Raw genomic sequence first — 17822 nt, forward strand, 5'->3', positions numbered from 1 at the left:
TCAGAGTCACTGTAAACCTTGGTTGATCAAATGTCTCCTGTAGAGTCGGCACTGAGACGGTCCAGAACATTCTCTATCTTAGCCCAAACTCTGCAGATGCATTACATTCTGTCAGATGAGGAAACTGAGGCTGAGAAATAATATTTACTAAGCATTCACATAGCTGGTAAGCAGAGAATGCTGTAGTCCATGATTGCCTGACGAAAGCTCTTTTTCCTTTTTTTAAGGAAAATTTTTAAAGAGAAGTTTTAAGTTCATAGCCAAATTAACCAAAAGATATAGGTAGTTCCTATCTACCCTCTTTCCCTACACATGCATAGCATACCCTATTTCCAACACCTCCCAAACACCAGCATTTTCATTGGTTATACCCAGTGGCCTGCTAGGAGGACGATAGACTCTTACGTTGCTGGTGAGACTGCAAATTGGTGCAACTACTCTGGAAAGGAGTATGGCGATTCCTCAGAAAACTTGGAATGGAACCACCATTTGACCCAGTTATCCCTTCCTCAGTTTATACTCAAAGTACTTAAAATCAGCATACTACATCGATACAGCCACATGCTGTTCACAGCAGCTCAGTACACAATAGCTAAGCTTTGTAACCAACCTAGGTGCCCTTCTACAGATGAATGGATAAAGAAAACATGGTATATATATACATGATAGAATACTAGTCAGCCATAAAGAAGAATGAAATTATGGCATTTTCCAGTAAATAGACGGAACTGGAAAGTATCATGCTAAGTAAAATAAGCCAATCCCCCCAAACCAAAGGCTGAATATCCTTACTTGCAGATGCTAATACACAATAGAAGCAGGGAGAATAGGAGTTTATTGGATTAGACAATGGGGAATGAAGGGAAGGGAAGAGGGATAGGATTGGGAAAGACAGTAGAATGAATTGGACATAACTCTTCTCTGTTCGTATATGAATACACAACCAGTGAAACTCTACATCGTGTACAACTACAAGAATGGGATCCTAATTAGGATAAGTAACACTCCATGTATGTATAATGTGTCAAAATACGCTCTGCTGTCATGTATATCTAAAAAGAACAAATAAAAAGTAAGTAAATTTTAGCTGGGCATGGTGGTGCATCCTTCTAATCCCAGCAACTTGGGAGGCTGAGGCAGGAGGATCACAAGTTCAAAGCTAGCCTCGGCAATGTGAGGTACCAAACAACTCAGTGAGACCCTGCCTCTAAATAAAATAAAAAATAGGGGTGAGGATGTGGCCCAGTGGTCAAGTGCCCCTGAGTTCAATACCCAGTACCAAAAAAAAAAAGTAAATAAATTTTTAAAAAAGAACAAACCATAGAGGCATTACCTCAGTACTCAAAGTACTAAAAAATACTAGCAGTACTCTGAGTACTAGAAGTACTCTAAGTTTCACCCCTCAGCTGCTGTTCTTATTGCCAGAATTTGCATTGTTACAGGCTAACCAGGCACATTCTTGGGTCTTTTGTTTCTAAATTGTTTTAGATAAAGTTTGAGACCTGGAAGTCACTGTTGCCTGATTCCCATGGGAAATCTCCTCCAATTATTTAAAGAAATTCTTGTGGGAAAAAAAGTGGGGGGACAAATAACTGATTGTTTGGAGACCCATAGAAAGAAATTTCCATATACAACCCAATTTCCTCGCCAACATTTCTGAAAGCCGTGGTTTTGTAAAGCCAGTTCCTACCACCACAGAACTGTACGTGATTCCAAGAGAAGATTCTTCTTGGTAAAGATGAGAAATACCTTGAAAATACAGCTCTGAGCCCACACATGTCATTGAGCATTATGTGGTTTTTGATAAACTCTTTTCCTCCAAGGACTTGACTCCACCCTTCCTCACTTGAGTGAGAAAGGCTCTCATAATTTTTTTTTAGAGAGAAAGAGAGACAGAGAGAGAGAGAGAGAATTTTTAATATTATTTTTTAGTTTTCAGCAGACACAACATCTTTGTATGTGGTGCTGAGGATGGAACCCGGGCCGCACGCATGCCAGGCGAGTGCGCTACCGCTTGAGCCACATCCCCAGCCCGGCTCTCATAATTTTTAAGCGTAATGGAGACTTGGTAAGCTTAGAGTGGGCTGAGATCTGGAAATTACAGACCAGCTGCAATGAACTCTGAAAACTCTGCGCTCCAAGGGCTGGGGGTGTGACTCAGTGGTAGAACACTTGCCTCACGTGGTTCATTCCCCAACACCACATAAACAAATAGACAAAATGCCTTTATTTTATTTATCTACAACTAAAAAAAAAAAAAAAACTGTGCTCCACCAGAACTAAGCATTGGTTCTGCTGGGTTTACAGAAGAGCAAGGAAGAAACGGTGAGGGTAGGAATGTACTAGTGCAGAAACTACTCTGAAATAAATCCCATTTCCAGTTCACAGGGGTTTCACTAGCCCTTCTCAACCACACCTGCAGGCAAGGTGTGACTTCCTCTGAAGTCACTTCCATTTTCCCAAGGATTTGCATAACCTCAGTGCCTGCCCTGCACCTGTTTAAATGGGGCCAAGGTGGAGCCCCTTTAAGTTTCTGAGAACTGAATGAATGGCAATGCTTTCGCTATTGGACACTGTCATGGTAGTAAAAATAAAGCGGAAAGGGTTGGAGTTTCCAAACTCCCCCACCGTTTTTGTTTCCTCCTATGGAGCCTTAGTGGAAATATGACAGTGACCTTCATTGTGCTTTTCCACATCTGGGCTCCACAGAGCATGGGCAGCAACCTGGTTGGCCGTGCCCTTTGCAGGGTGTCTGTGCAAAGGCTTGTTCCATGCCCTGAGGTGCGGTGCCAGGTCAGGAGCTGGAGCCAGAATGCCCTGGTCTCCAGGGGAGCAGCCATGAGAGTAGCCTCCTGTCCTTTCATAAGTAAAGGGGAGAGCTCGGAGCTGGGAACGTATCAAAACTGAGAACCAGCCTTTAAGATTTTCCTTAAGACCCACTTCCTCTGAAGTCACTTCCATTTTCCCAGCTGTGGGGACACCTCCCTGTGGAAATCCTGGAGCTTCCCCCACCGTTATCCGTCCTGTCACATTTCATGGGCATCGCCTTATGGTGGCAGGAATTTTCATACGTGTAGGGTCTCATCTGCCCTGCAAGTCTGCATAGCCCATGTGATTGGAGAAGACCCTTATTCATCATTCATCTGATTTGGGACTCCAGTGGGATCCTGTGCTGAAGCTCTGGGGGAATGGATATCTCCAGAGGGATGCTCACAAAACTGACTTCTTAGAGATCCCAGAGCCTTGAGTGGCACTGGAGAGAATTCTGTACCTGAAGGTGGCTGGTGACATTGGCTCAGGAAATTACTCATTCCCCCTGTGCCACTAATAGTGAGTTTTCACTGACCCCTGGAGCCTGTCCCTGGGGGCCGTCAGCTCTATGGCAGGATTTCTGAGAGTACATTCAAGTCTTGATAGAGCTGGATTTATTTTCTATAACCCAAACTGTCTCTATTTCTGTGAAGGAAAAAAAAAAAAACTACCCCCAATTCAAAGGACTAACTGGACTGACTAGCCAGGCTGGGAAGTGGGGACCGAGTGGCTATCTGGTAACTGAGATGACCAACTGGTAGGTCTAAGCAGTCTGTCCTTCTCCAGGGACCAAGGAGACACAGGCTGGAACAGTCCAGCTTTCTCTGTGGACTGCAGCAGGCAGGTATTCAGAGGACCTGTGGACTGTCTGCCCCTCTGAAGTTAGACTTTCTTTTCCCAAAAGTGATTGATCCTTTGATTCATCTATGTCTGGAAGAAATATGCTTTTTAAATGAAATTGACCTAATCCTCGTTAATGGAACTTCATTCTGAAAAGTTGGCTGGAGGTGACTGATGGCCCTACAGACACATCTGTCCCAGCCCCTTGGGGTACCCTGATTATACTTCTTCTGTTTGGCCACATGCCCTTTCCCAAGAGGACCCTCTCTGCTCCCTCAATCTTTAGCCAAGATGGCTCCTTCCTGAGGTTAACTGAGCCATTTCAAAATGCCTATGTGAGGAGGGAAGACAGGTAGATGAGTACAGGTGAGGAGAGAAGAGGTCCCTGGTGGAGGGGTGGGGACTGAGGGACAGGGAGAGAGCTGGTACTTTTTTGCACACAAATGGAAGTTTAAACTGAGAGCACTCTGTAGCAAAGGGAGAATAAATCAAAACAGCCAAGGAGAATGCTTCAAAGTATATTTCAAAGTCCTCAAAGTACTTGCTCCACAAATATTAATAAATTACACTATGAAAAAGTCTGGGGTAGGAACTCTGATACAATCCGACCTGGACACAGCAGTGGAAGGGACTTATTTGACCATGGAGTCCTTTTTCCATAGAGCATCTCCCCAGAATGATATTTTATGGGATGTATTTTTAGAAAAACTAGATTAAGGGTCACTAGAAAAAATTACACAGAAAGAGACCTAGAGAAGAAGATTCAAAAGGACAGCAAAACTGTATTAAGGGTCTGAGATGAAGAGGGTTTCATCCTATTTTTTCCATTTATTTACTAGAACTTAGGAGTCTGCTGGGCTCTGAAGGGAAATATGAGAGAGGACTTTTCAATAAATATTGATCCGATACTTCCAATAAAGTGTGTGCCATAGAGGAAAACAATCCCCAACCCTTGCCCAGGAGCCCCGTACAAGCTATAAACCAGGCTTCTTGCTGCGTGATTGAGCTCAGTGTTTTTAGAGTCTTGAGACTGAATGCTTTGGAAAGGGCATTCTACTCCAGTCCCCAACATCCCCCTATTGCTTTGCTTTACCTTTCCTCTCATTCATATAATTTTTTGCACCCTGCCAACATCTATGCTTGCAGCCTCTAGAGCAGGAAGCAGTCGTGGTAATTATAAATACAGTATACTGTAGCATTCTAAGAACCCATCTGGTGCATACTATCGATGATTCTTGGTCATGGGGCCCTGCCTTGTGCAGAAGTATTTACAGCATCTCTGGCCTCTACTACTAGATGCTAGCAGCAAATCCCCACCCCCACCCATCCCCATTTTGACAACTAAAAATGTCTGCAAATGTTGCAAGTGTCTGCTGTGGGGTCAGAACTTTTCAGTAAGGATCACTGGTTCATGTAAAAGCAGATACATGAAGAAGAGCAGCAATCATGTATGTGTGTGCAGTGGGTTTTTTTGGTAGGGGCACTGGGGCTGGACCAAGAATGGTCTTAGAACCATCCAGGGATGCTTAGGCTCTGTCTTTAGGGGCAAGGAGACATTGCTAGACAGTGCTAGACAGCACTTGAGCACTTGAAGCAGATTTTCTGTATTTGCCATGGGAAACCTCGGTGTGCAGGGTAGACAGCTGAGGAAGTGAGAAAAGTTAGGAATCAAAGCCCTGAAATCAACACAGGGGAGGGGAATGGTGCGAGAGTCGACAAGACCTGAACTTCTAGGGAGGGAGGAGTCAAGGAAGACTCATTTGTGCTTGGGTGACTAAGGACTGGCATTCATTGGAAGAGGAAGTCCCGGAGGAAGAACATGTTCCAGGGAGAGCATAATTGGCTTTATTTCAAGGCATGCTGAGTTTGAGGTGTCTGCAGACATCCAACTGAATCCGGGTAGGGGGTAGGCAGAGGTCTGTGTCTGAAGCTCAGAAGAAGGATGGTGACTGAGGGTTGGTGGCTCTTACATGGTTATTATAGCCATGGAAATAGAGGGAATCACCCAGAGAATAGGAGAGAGAGAGAGTGAGGGGGAGAAGCAGGTGCCCATCCACATCCCTGCATGGCCTGGCAGGGGGAAGGAGGCTGAGAAGAGCTGGTCAGAGAGCTGGAGGTACCTCTGTCCCCCAGAGGCTTATGGCCTAATTGGACAGATTTGACAGCTAAGAGACAGATCTGTGTACAATTAAATACCAAAAAGCACTCTGACCTCAGCATATGCTGTCAGAGCTGCGAGGCGAGTAGCATTGCAAGCTCTAAGGGGACTTGGTGGAGGAGACAGGCAGGCCACAGCTTTCTTGGAGGTGCTCATGAACTCTCTGCAATGGCTGGCCAGGGCTCTCCTAGCTTGCAAAATCCACAGGGTGTTCCCCGTCAGCATTGACACTATCATTCCCATCACAGAACAGAAACACACACTGAGCACCCTGTTTGCTTTCATGACTGTGACTCGTGTGGAGTGGGGCATGAGGAAACGGAAGAGGGAAACCTTCGTGCTTCCTCTTATTTCCAAGGTCATTTAGGAGTTTTATTTAATGGCGTGTGATAGCCTTTACATTTTGCAACTTTGATAATGAGAAGCACGATAGCCATCGAGGTAGCCGAAGGGAAATTATAAAGAAAATCCAAGTTCCATTGGCTTTTTAGAAAATAATATACATACTGTAAAAATCAGCATTTTGACTATCTTAAAGTGTACAGTGTTGTGGCATTCACATTGCTGTGCCAACCATCACCACCGTCCTTCTCCAGAACCTTTTTTCCTCTTTCAAAACTGAAACTCTATACCCAGTAACCCCACCCACACCTCCGCAGCTGGCAACCACCAGTCTACTTGCCATCTCTATGAATTTGACTAAGTTCTTCACATGAGTACAATAATGCAACACTTGTCCCTTTGCAACTGGCATATCGTCTTAGCATGTCTGTTCAGGGTTCATCCACGTTGTAGCATGTATCCAAATTCCCTTCCTTTTTATAGCTGAATAATATTCTATCGTATGTTTATACCACATTTTGTTTATTCACTCATCCATCAGTGGAAACCTGGGTTGCTGCCACCTTTTGACTTTCTGAATAATGCTGCTGTCAACATGGGTGTGTAAAGGCCTTTGTGTTCCTGCTCTCAGTTCTTGTGCATACACCCAAGAGTGTCCATTGGCTTTGGTGATTTAGTCCATCCCCCTTCCCTGCTGGGGACTGCTGGAATCGCTCCCTAGCCACCTGCCCTCCTCACTGAACTCCCCACGTTACTGTTCTGCTTTTGCTGTTAGGAGACTCTGAGGTGTATCCCTAGGCTGGGCTTTGGAACCAGCTGGAGAGCCATAACTGAGCTCCTGCCTGTAGCTCTTGACTACAAGATTCACATCTCATCCAACTGGTACTGGCCTTAGCATGCAAGTTAGAACATGACTCTAACTTCAATACTTCACTAATAGGCCCTGTGACCTTGGCAAGATTCCTCATCTCTCTTGGGGTCTTGTTTCCACATCCCGACAATGGGAGGTAGAACTAAGTGTACCACTCGGCCCTTCCCAGCTCAGAGAGGTGCACAGTGTGGTCTGCTGTGCCTGGTGACCAAGGGGGACAATCAGAGGGCAGAGCTCCTAACTGCTACCATGGACAGCTTTCCAGAAACTCCCCAGAAACCTCAGGTGGAGAGATGGCTTTTGTACTTCCTGCATTCTAGTATATGCTGCGTGGCTAATGTGGGTAGACAGCAGCAGTTCCCCCTTAAAGCAAAAGTTTATGTTCTATATTATCCACCCTTTGTTTGAGAAAACAGGACAAAGACAGGTAGAATAACTGGTTTTACCATAGATTTTTGGCAGATGTCACACTAACACTGAAGAGAATATTCTATAGGCAGATTTTACCTCTTGCTAGGACTGCACTTTGGTCATGAGCCAAGAAAATTTAACCCTCACTTTGCCCCTTCTTAAAAAAAAAAAAAACAGACTTCCTTCTCTTGCCTTTTCTTTTTTTGGGGGGGTGGGGGTCCCAGGGATTGAACTCAGGGGCACTCAACCACTGAGCCACATCCCCAGCCCTATTTTGTATTTTATTTAGAGACAGGGTCTCACTGAGTTGCTTAGTGCCTCACCATTGCTGAGGCTGGGTTTGAACTCGCCATCCTCCTGCCTCAGCCTCCAGAGCAGCTGGAATTGCATTCTCCTTGCCTTTAACTCAGAGCAGAGTCCACTCCCTCCTGAAACAGGAAGGGAAATCCCAGGAAGCCTCTGACACAGCATGTGAAAATTCAGATGGGTCTGGGGTTCCCTGCGTGGTTGGAGCCTAGGTGCTCATCTTCCTTTCAGTTCGCTCTTGCTCTACCACATATGCTATGCCTCTGTGTCTTCCCTGTCTCTGCCATAAAACATAAATCACCTGTTTTCTTTCTTTCCTTCTTTCTTTTTAAATTTTCTTCCAAAGATGTTGTGTTGGGGTGTCAGGATGAAGGGAACCCATTTAGAGCATATGCGAAAATGTATAAGTTTCTTCTTAGGAGATATGGTAACCATCTAATAACAACAACCAAAAAACCAAGACGAGTCCAGCTAGCAATCTATCAGTCTTTTAATAAATAAAAAAATGAAATAATTTGGGGATGATTGGAGCTAAGATATGACAATATAGAGTTCACAGAAGGAAAGTCTGTATCAGATAAAATTCCAAAATAAATGGATAGATTTAAAAAGACAGAAATCTGGGAGTCCTGATTTTTCTGCAAGCATGACCTGAGAATGGCTGCAATAAGGAGAAGGTGTTGGTGCCTGTTTTGTCCCTCCCAAATGTACATTGGAATTATTTTTAACGGTGTCTGCTTCTTGATAATGTCGTACAGAAACCAAATCGTCTTTGTAATTGTTGACGTTGTGGTAGGATTAAGTGTTCTCACGCGTTGACGGGTCATCTCTGGTTTTGCTGGTAGTGGTCTGTAATAGAAGATGGGAGCTCAGTTGGATTTGAAAAGTTGTAGATTTGGTGTCATGGCGACAGACAAGTAGCTCTTATTCACCAATGAATTTATTACAAAATAAACGCTCCATTCTTGTACCCATTTGAATGCAATAGGAAAAAAAAATTGGCCCGTTAATAGGTGTGAAATATTTTGAATTCAATGTGAAGTGTCAGGTCACTGGGTGGAAAGTTTCTTGGCATTGTCCTGGCTTTGCCTTTTTAGTATATGAGAAATATACACTTTGGTATATTTTTAGTTGTCTCATGCCCGAACTCTTCAGTCCACCTCCTGGCCTGTACCTGTATTACAAAGCTGTTGTGCTTCTATTGCCAAGGTGCATGTCCTTTGCTGATGGAAGAGCTGATTTGCAGATACCTGTAGGAGGAGGTCATGGGTGACTTCTGCCAGGGTCTCATTTTCCTCTGTACTCCCAGAAAATTAAAGCTGTTTTTAGCAGCACAGATCCAGTAGGCTGGCAGAGCAAGGATTGGCTCATTCTCTTACATGCACAGAGTAGCTGGATGCACTCATAAATGAAAAATGATCTGAGTGCTGAGGGTGGGTGGGGCTCTGGAGCTCAGGAGGTGAAACGGGAGGAGAGAGAGAAAATCTGTTCTAAGCCCAGCAGAGCATGGGGCGCTGGCAGGAAGTCGGAACACACACTGGCATGGCTCACGTTTTTGTTGATAGTCAATAACCCACTACTTTAAAGAAACTGAATGGAGAAGGGAAAGAAAGCCTAAAAACTTTGGAGTGTGTCCTATGTAAGTGGCTACGGAAGCCCAGCGGAGGACATTCACCCGATCAGCTCATGAAGCAGGTAGGAGAGACATGCGCAGCACAGAGAATCGTATCTTCTCTCTAAACACAACTTTTGCCTTCAGAAAGTTTATTTTTTTAAAAAAGAAAAGTGTATGGAAAATGAGCAGATAATATTGACATAAGAAACAGATGTAGCCTGCATTGTGCTGATATCTGCCTGAACAAGAGTTTTTCTCAGCCACTAATTTGATAACCAAATGTCAGTTTTATATTCTGAGGGTTGCTTTAAAAAGAAAAACACAGAAAATCATGCAGAATTTTAGTTAAAAGCAATTTTTAAGTTGGCAGATAATAAATGAACCGTAGACATTCTGTTTTAGAACAAATACTTTGAAGAGAATTGACCAGAAACTGATTTTCTGACTTGATTATTTGCTACATTTTCGTATTTCAGAGCCAATGAGGGGCTTGCTAATTTTTGATGGCTCTTGTATGAAAAGAGGTGGATGTCTAGCAGCTGTGAAATGTACAGCAATTGACTGGGATCCACAGTGAAGCCCAAATGCACTAATGTTTTCTCCATTAAGGTAGGCAGCCTCTGCCCAGTCTCCAAGTCAGGGAATTGAAAAGTAGGGAGAAAATACGGTGTGGATCCTGAATATGTGTCATGGAATGGGTTGGAAATTGTCACAGTGATGTAATTGCGCTCAGCAGCAGAGAATAATTGGGGAAGACCATGGTTGCAGCCATATACAAGGATAATTTAAAAACCAACTCATAGCTCCGGTGATTGTAGCTGAGTCTCAGAGCACGCTTTCTGTGTCAAGGCTTGGCGTTTGTGATAAGAGAAGCAGAACAGAATAAAGACCATCTTAGCCTGAGGTTCAGAACCATTTCCAACTGACTTCTCCCGGGCGTTGGGGTAATTTGACATGCTTCCCCCCTCCACTGACATGGTCAGAGCACTATAGAATTGAGCTGATGGGGAGAAGGTTGGAAATGGTGTGTTCCGGGGAGGGGGAATTCAGAGGTAGGTGGAGAACTGTGTTTTAGTTAGAATATTGCATCCTGAATATAAAACTCTTTGATTTGAGCTCTTTGAGGAAGAGTTAGCCTTAGGGCTGTGTTTGTGCATGCAGATGTGGGAATTTGGGTTCCTGCTTACTGGCCAGTTATCACCCTTGTCCTGCAGTGGCTAGCTCTTGGGGCTTTGCACTTTAGGACAGGAAGGCTGAAGAATGGCTGTGCACAGTCAAGGCAAGCTACCTGACTGCTGTCTTTTCTTCTGTATGATTTCTTTCCTCTGTTTAGCATTCCACAGCTAAACTTCTGTGTCACACCCTTGCTCTTGCCTGCTGTCCACCTGTCCACCCTTCATCTCCCATCCTTCAGACTGAGCTGTCCCAGATCACCGCTGTCTGCAGTGAATTAAGCTGAACTGGGAGACAGGATCCTTTTCAGGGTCCATTCTGGGAAACAGTCAGAGGTCAGCAAACTGGCCCAAGACCAAATCCAACCTAACCCAGACTGTTTTGTATGGCCCAGGAGCTAAGAATGTGTTTTGCTTTTTAAAAAGCAGAAGAAACAAGGCAGAATATAATATAGAGGCATCTGTGGTCTATGAAGCCCAAACTATTGACCATCTGACCTTTTAGAAAAAAAAAATGTTTGCCGTGAGTAGTGTGAACAGTGGGTCAACACAGCTCATAAGGTGCCCAGCAATTCGAATAGACTGTGGTGTAGGGAACTGCTTTTGGTTTCTTGTCTGTACTAAATGGCACTATTACCTCCAAAAGGTTAGGTTTGGAAGTCAGAATGTTGACATTTTTCTTCAGGGTTCAAACAGTGGTGAAAAAGTATCAGATGAAGTGAGCACCTGTGCTAGATTTTCACCCTGTCCCCTGATTTGTGAACCCACACGACACCAACCATATGCCCCACTGAAGGAACCCAGTGGAGAATAAAACTCTGCTAACATGACACAAAATCACTCACTTCCCTGTTTCTCGATGGACTGAATGGACTTCCACAATCTCTGAGTGATTGGTGTTGTCACTTTGAAAATGTATTTTCTGTAATAAAAAAAAAGACAGAATGTTAACTGAATATCATATTTTCTTGTATTTAAAACAAAGTTTCTTTATGGCTCTCTAAGAAAGCTTACTGCAAGTCTGCCAACCTTACCCTTGAACATAGTTCTCTATCCAGCACAGTATTTCATTGTTAATGTCATTTCCAATAAGGGAAGAGGAAAATCTGGTGACCTTGTTCATGTTTAACTTGTGTCAAAACTGCAGGCCTGGATATAGAGCTGACTTGTGTAAGGAGCTTATTGTCCATTGCAGAAAGTTGGGAAAGCTTCTCACAAGGAAGCTGTCATTGGAAAAGGAGAATAAAGTGGCTGAAGCTAAATTATTTTCTCCAGGACATTTTAGCCATCTATCCTCCTGTGTTTGGAAATTGGATGCTGTCAGTAGAGAAGGGGGAGGAAGGGGCTTAACTTGATGGTGGAAAACAAGGGAGGAAGGATGAAGATAGGAACAGTATGGCGCCTTGTGGGAGGTAAAGCCTGAACAACAAGATGGCACCCGTACTGTTGAGGAGTCGGGTTGTCAGCGCGGGAGGGTGGGTCCTTTAACCTACCATGAGAGCCAGGCAGTGCCTGGTCTGTATTTAGCAAAGGGGTTGGCTCTGAATTTAGAGATTAAGCAACCTGCTGTTCCTGTATGCACTGGAATTTCAGACACAGTCAGAAACCTAATTTGCGTAACTGCTGAAACTCAACTGGAAGCCAACCAGACTGAGGCTGGACTCCCCAAGTGAGGGGAGGTGAGGACTCTGAGCTGGAGCTAATGAAGGAATTCACTGAGTTCACCCAAGAGGTAGTGTTGCTGTGTGGCCAGGCTCAGTAGGGCAGGCTCTGGGGCAAAGGGTCAGCTTGGGTTCCCAGAAGACCTTGAGTAGAACAGTGACAGCTTTCGGTGCATATGCCAGAGCCCTAGAACTTCCCAGTGTCTCAGGGTAATGAGGAGCCCTTTCACTTCCTCGCCGAGCAGCCAGGTTGGGTAAAGACACAGAAACACCAGGCAGTAAGAGTCCAACCCCTGGAGTGCCAGCCATGCACAATCCTCATGAGCCAGCTCACCTTCACAGCCTTGGGAGGGCTAAGTGTTTGGCTTAAAGCAGGAGCATCTGCCCCTTCCCTCTGGCTGTTGAACAGGGGTGGAGTCTGACATCTATTAGTCAAGTTTTTTTATGGCAGTGAATGGAATAAAATACCCAACTAGATGTGCATATTATATGTGCAAAAGTGTGTAAATCTAGAGGAAAGGAATAGCCTATGATTCTGACTTAGAGAAAACCCTCAACATGTCCTTGAAGGGGAATCAATAATTTCACAGCCAGCGGCTAGCAGGGCAGTGTTTTGCCAGGTTTTGTGTTCCCACATAAGTCATGCCCCCTTAAGGACTTCTTTAGATAACACATTCTCCCACTTCCAGACATGTTCTCTATACATTTCCTGCAGTGGGGATGGAGAAGCATAGGTCTACTCCTGCATCAGTGGTTGGAGAACAAGATGTCATCTTGACGTGGTATCTGCTCTGTGTAGCAGAGGAGGAAGAGATGGAGCGTGTGCCACCATAAGGTCTTCTGTTGGCTTTGCTGCCTCCTGCAAAGGTTTGTTAAACCCAGGAGTGCCTGGCTGTAAGGCCACACTGTGACTCCACAGGTAGCCCAGGTAGGGCATGGTGTGAGCTCCCAGTCTCTGTTTAAATACAAAGACCCTGTGCAATGAACGAGTCAGGCCATGGAAGTGGGTGACCTGGGAGTCTGGGTCTGCCCTCCATATCATGATCTCTTCCTGAAGAATCAGGTCACCTGTATTTTCATGTGCCAGTGGAACAGCACTTAGAGGGACCAAGAGTGACTCATTTGCTAAAAAAGAAGGCTCAACCCATAGTCCATACATTTTATAATTTCATGATTTGGAGGCTATCAGACAGGCTGAAAGCCAGATGCAGTTGGACCATCATTTTACCTTTCTAATTTCACAATCATTTTCTTTCCAAATTAGAAGGAGAAACCAAGTTGGAAATTGGCAGAATGGACGCTCTGAGGGAGGCATGGGGAGGCCTGGAGAATCCACTTGGTGATAAGCCTCCATTTCAGCGAGACTCCTCAAACCATGGGTTTGCAGGTTTGCAGGCTGCTCCTTTTAAAGAGAGCAAGTGGTCTTGTGTTCTATTTTTGCAAGACTTGCCCTTACAACAAAAACTTAGAGAAACTCCTCCCAACCTCCCAAAAGAGTGGCCCTGCAGAGAACAAGTTAGAATTCCTATGTAAATCAGAACATGAATGGGGAGCCAAGCCAGAGGGGAGCACGAGGGAATTCGAATGCTGCACCCTTGGCCTTCCTTTGAGCTCAGGAGTCCCATGCAGTGCTCATAATGGGACAGCAACCTTTCACTCATGCCTTTTGCTCCTATTTCTGCCTCTTTGGCCAAAGTGTTCATATTTTTCCCTGCTGGCCGACTCCCTCAGCCAGAGGAGGCCGGCCTCCCAAGACACCTCCCCCTTTGACTTGCAACTTGCCAAATTCCACCTTCACTTTCTGCTTGCAACACTTAGACAAGTTCCCCAACTGCTGCCTGTGGGGTAGTCCGTGGACTGTTGGCGGTAAGCTGCTGGCTTCAGAAAACATCACAGGTATTTATTGTAACAGAGAAAGATAGTTTTGGCAGGGGAGCAATAAAGACCTGGAGGGGAAACAGAAAATTACCTCTAAGTGCTGCAGGAAAGAAGGTAGTAGAAATAAAGGATGCAGTTTGGAGTTGTAACGCTAAGCCGTTTGCACAATCCGTTTACAGGCTAGAACTTGCTTGACTTCAGTTTATCCCTCAAAGGAGTCCAAGAACACTGAAGCTGAGGAACTTACTTGGGGAGATCTTGGTACATGAGGATTATATTGGGATCCCACTACCCTGACCAGACTTTGGTGGAAATCCTGCTGCTTTCATGATACTAAGACATTAGACACGCTTAATGAATTTGTTAGGGTAGCAAAAATGTAATATTGCATCTTAAAAGTGAGCCAAGAAATACCAGTCAGCTCTACAGTGTTCTGGTGGCTTAATTAATTACATTTGTTGCCGTTGGGATTTCAGAATAGGAAGAGAATCTGCTAGTTCCAGTGGTTTTTTCCTCCCCCCTGTGGGTTCTTTATCCACTCTAGAAGTAATCTCAAAGCGGAGATACCAAAGCTTGCAAATAGTCACCTTTCTAAGCCAGTGACAGTAAATAAAACGGTGCCAATTTTACTGTGATGTGATTTGCTGCGATAGGTTCTTTTTACTCAGAGGCTGATTCTGAAATCTGTGAGGTTTCCTCTGCTTCCACCTTATGACCACATCTTAGGTTATGTATTAATCAGAACCAATTGAAAATGTATAAGGGGGTTTATTAGATTGACTCATACCATCAGAGGCTGAAAAAATCCCACCATGACTGTCTGCAGGCCAAAGAGCCTGCAATCCAAAAAGCCAGAGCCTCAAAACAAGAAATAGAGAAGCCAGTGATGAAACCCTCATCTGAGACCCAAGGCCCAAAAGCTCCCAGAGAGCCACTGGTGCAAGTCCATGTGCAAAGGCTGGAGAACCCGAATCTGATGTTGATGGTAAAAAAAAGCTCCAGGAGGGGTATGCAAGCTGGAGCAAAAGTCCCCCTTCTTCCACGGTTTTGTCCTGTCTGAGGCTCCAGCCCATTGAATGGTGCCGCCCACATCCAGGACAATCTTCTTGTCTTAATTTCCTTACACATACACCAGTCTTCTCTAGATACGTCCTCTGGGACACACCAAGAGTATGCTCTACCAATTCTCTGAGCATCCCTCAATCCAGTCAACTTAACAACCCAAATCAACCATCACGGGTTATTAGCCCTGGAATCGTGGTAGGTGCAGAACTAGATAAAGATAATGCAACTAAATAATGAGACGATGTTCGGACCATGACGGTTAGAAATCTACTTTTCTGTTGAGCAAACTTAGGTGAGGAAAATGTGAGTGTGAATGCTATCATGCTGTGCACGTGTGCTTTCGTGAATATGTGCACATACGTACTTACTAGGAAAGTGCAAGGGCTATGGCTGGCTATTTCGTGATACTTTCATGGATCTGGGACATAACTGGGACATTTTTGTGTAAAGCCACGTGTCTCCATTTGTCGTTCTTTTCTTTGTAAACACCTGGTTCAGACACACTGGCGTGATTTGTTGTTCTTACAGAAATGCCTCCTTGTGTAGTAGCAGCTATCCTGTGAGAGTCCACATCGAGAGTCAGATGAACCCCCAAAAGTGGTGTGCCAAGTTCATTTTGTTTTCATGGTACCTTAATGACCAGGAGGGGAAAAATAGCTTCAGAGCCACGAAGATGCCTCGGGTGGACAATTCTGAAACCCAGAGACAAATCCATTTTGGCTTTCCCTGGAAATGAATATGATTTTGAAGGCCACAGTTGATAAGGCGGTGGGAAGTTTTGCTTTCTCTTGGCACGAAAACTACCCAGGAAAGGTGCTTTTGATTCAAAAGGCAGGGAGCCTGCTCCAGGCGTTGGGCAGAACAGGGAGACCACTCAGCACTCGGTGTCAGTGATTATTAAAGTTGCGTTTAAGAAGAAGCACCTATTCGGATGGAGAGGGCAACTTCCTTACAAAAATGAGAGCATTTTAGTTTCCCTGGGCACTGGTATTCAAGTGCAGTGTGACAGGTCTATTTCAGAAATATTTAGAATCCAACCTGAAGAGTTTGATCCCCAGTACTTGTTACACATCCAAGTGCTCATCTGTGTGAGGATCTTGTGAGGATGCTGGGTGACAGAAGCTGACAAGGTAAGAGCGGGAGTAATCAGAGAAGGAAGTGATTTGATCAGTTCATGCTCAAATTAAGATTAGACCAAGAGACAGGGCACAACATTCTTTTCATTCCTCTTACATAAAATCTTTAAGCATCTCTTCCTTTTATTATAGATTCTATTAAGAGATTTTAGGGGGCCGTGAACTGGGATGTGAAGAAAACAATGCTTATTGTCACTCTAGTTCAATTCTAGTGTTTTCTTCAGCTGTTGATGTAGGCAACAAAGTACAATGGTATTAGCAGTCGCTCTTTGTGGCCAGAAGAAAATGATGCATGTGATTTGTGGCATTTGTCTCCTAACCTCATACTTGCTCATTACTACTCTGAAAACATGCCAGCTAGAAAACATGTTGCTAGATCTTCCAATTTAATGTGTTAACAAAGAAGCACACGTAGGTTACAATATTAAACATTTAAAATATTTAGGATATCATATTTCAGCCTAATTGGTTTTCCTTGTAATTCTATTTATCTTATGCATTTTAAAATACTATTTTGAGCCTCCACCAGATCGCTAGAGAACTTTATGGTACAAAATAGTAACAAAGAAACAGACTCCCTGACCTTAAAGGCTATTAGTACTCAGATATTCATTTGCCAGGAGGAAAAGAAAAAATCACCCAGGATATTGTGGTATGTTCTGGCCTGTGAATCACCTGGGGATTTTAATAAAATTCAGGTTCTTATACAGTAGACCTGGGGTGGGGCTTGAGATTTCTGCTTTTCTAACAAATTCAGATTAGCCAGGCTGTAGACTGTAACAACCCCAAATAAAGGCCTGTGCTTTCCAAATTCACTTCCTAAATGTTCATAAGTCTTAGTTGTAAGTAATAGCTTAACTATTCTAATACTTGGTTAGGGGAAGACTTGTCCCAGGAGGGGAAAATTGAGAAAACCCCCAAAGACAACTTCACCTGTTTCTAAGTTGCTTCGTTTGGAACTCACAGTTACTGCCAGGTTGGGAAATTAACTGGGTGGAAGCTCAGCCCCTGGGAGAGAGTGCCAAGGTGAAGGGTGGGGTAGCAGAGTAGCACATGTCTCCTGGTGTGACATACATTCCCTGGGAAGCCACTGCAGCTGAAGCCTTGGAGGAGCCATTTCCTGAGCTCTGGGGCAGGTGTGAACCAGGTGAGCTGTGCAGCCAATTACCTCCGTCAGCTTCAGACTGGAGGAAGACAGGATTACCATCCGATCCCTGGACACGTGTGTGGTGGATGTTCTGTACTGAGGAGCACTGCAGGTGTCGTTTTTCTTTCCCAAAGTATATTTTGATAAGTGTATTCTTAGATGATGATGCAAGTTGTATATCTTTGGGTTTTGGGGGTTTTGTTTTTGTTATTTTGCAGTTCTGGGGATTGAAGCAGGGGCACTCTACCACTGAGCTACATCCCCAGCCCTTTTTATTTTATCTTGAGCTAGGGTCTCACTAAGTTGTTCAGCCTGGCCTCAAACTTGGGATCCTTCTGTCTTAGCCTCCCGAGTTACTGATATTACAGGTGAGTGCCTCTGCTCCCTTCTATCTCTGTAAAAAATTTTA

The 17822-nt window shown here is 44.4% G+C and overlaps 1 protein-coding gene across 10 annotated transcripts in view; it reads left to right on the forward strand.

Moving 5' to 3' along the window:
* Positions 1–17822, forward strand: part of PDZD2 (PDZ domain containing 2) — a 354642-nt gene that overhangs the window by 205179 nt on the left and 131641 nt on the right. The window contains exon 1 of one of the 10 annotated variants that reach the window (XM_081301028.1): positions 9245–9434. The exons of the other annotated variants lie outside the window; for them this stretch is intronic. The gene's annotated coding sequence lies outside the window, so the exon portion shown is untranslated. Of the gene's footprint in view, positions 1–9244; positions 9435–17822 lie in introns of those variants that run through there. 10 annotated transcript variants of the gene reach the window in all.

The sequence above is a fragment of the Spermophilus citellus genome, assembly GCF_964194105.1.
Source record: "Spermophilus citellus genome assembly, chromosome: 1".
Classification (NCBI taxonomy): Eukaryota; Metazoa; Chordata; class Mammalia; order Rodentia; family Sciuridae; genus Spermophilus; species Spermophilus citellus.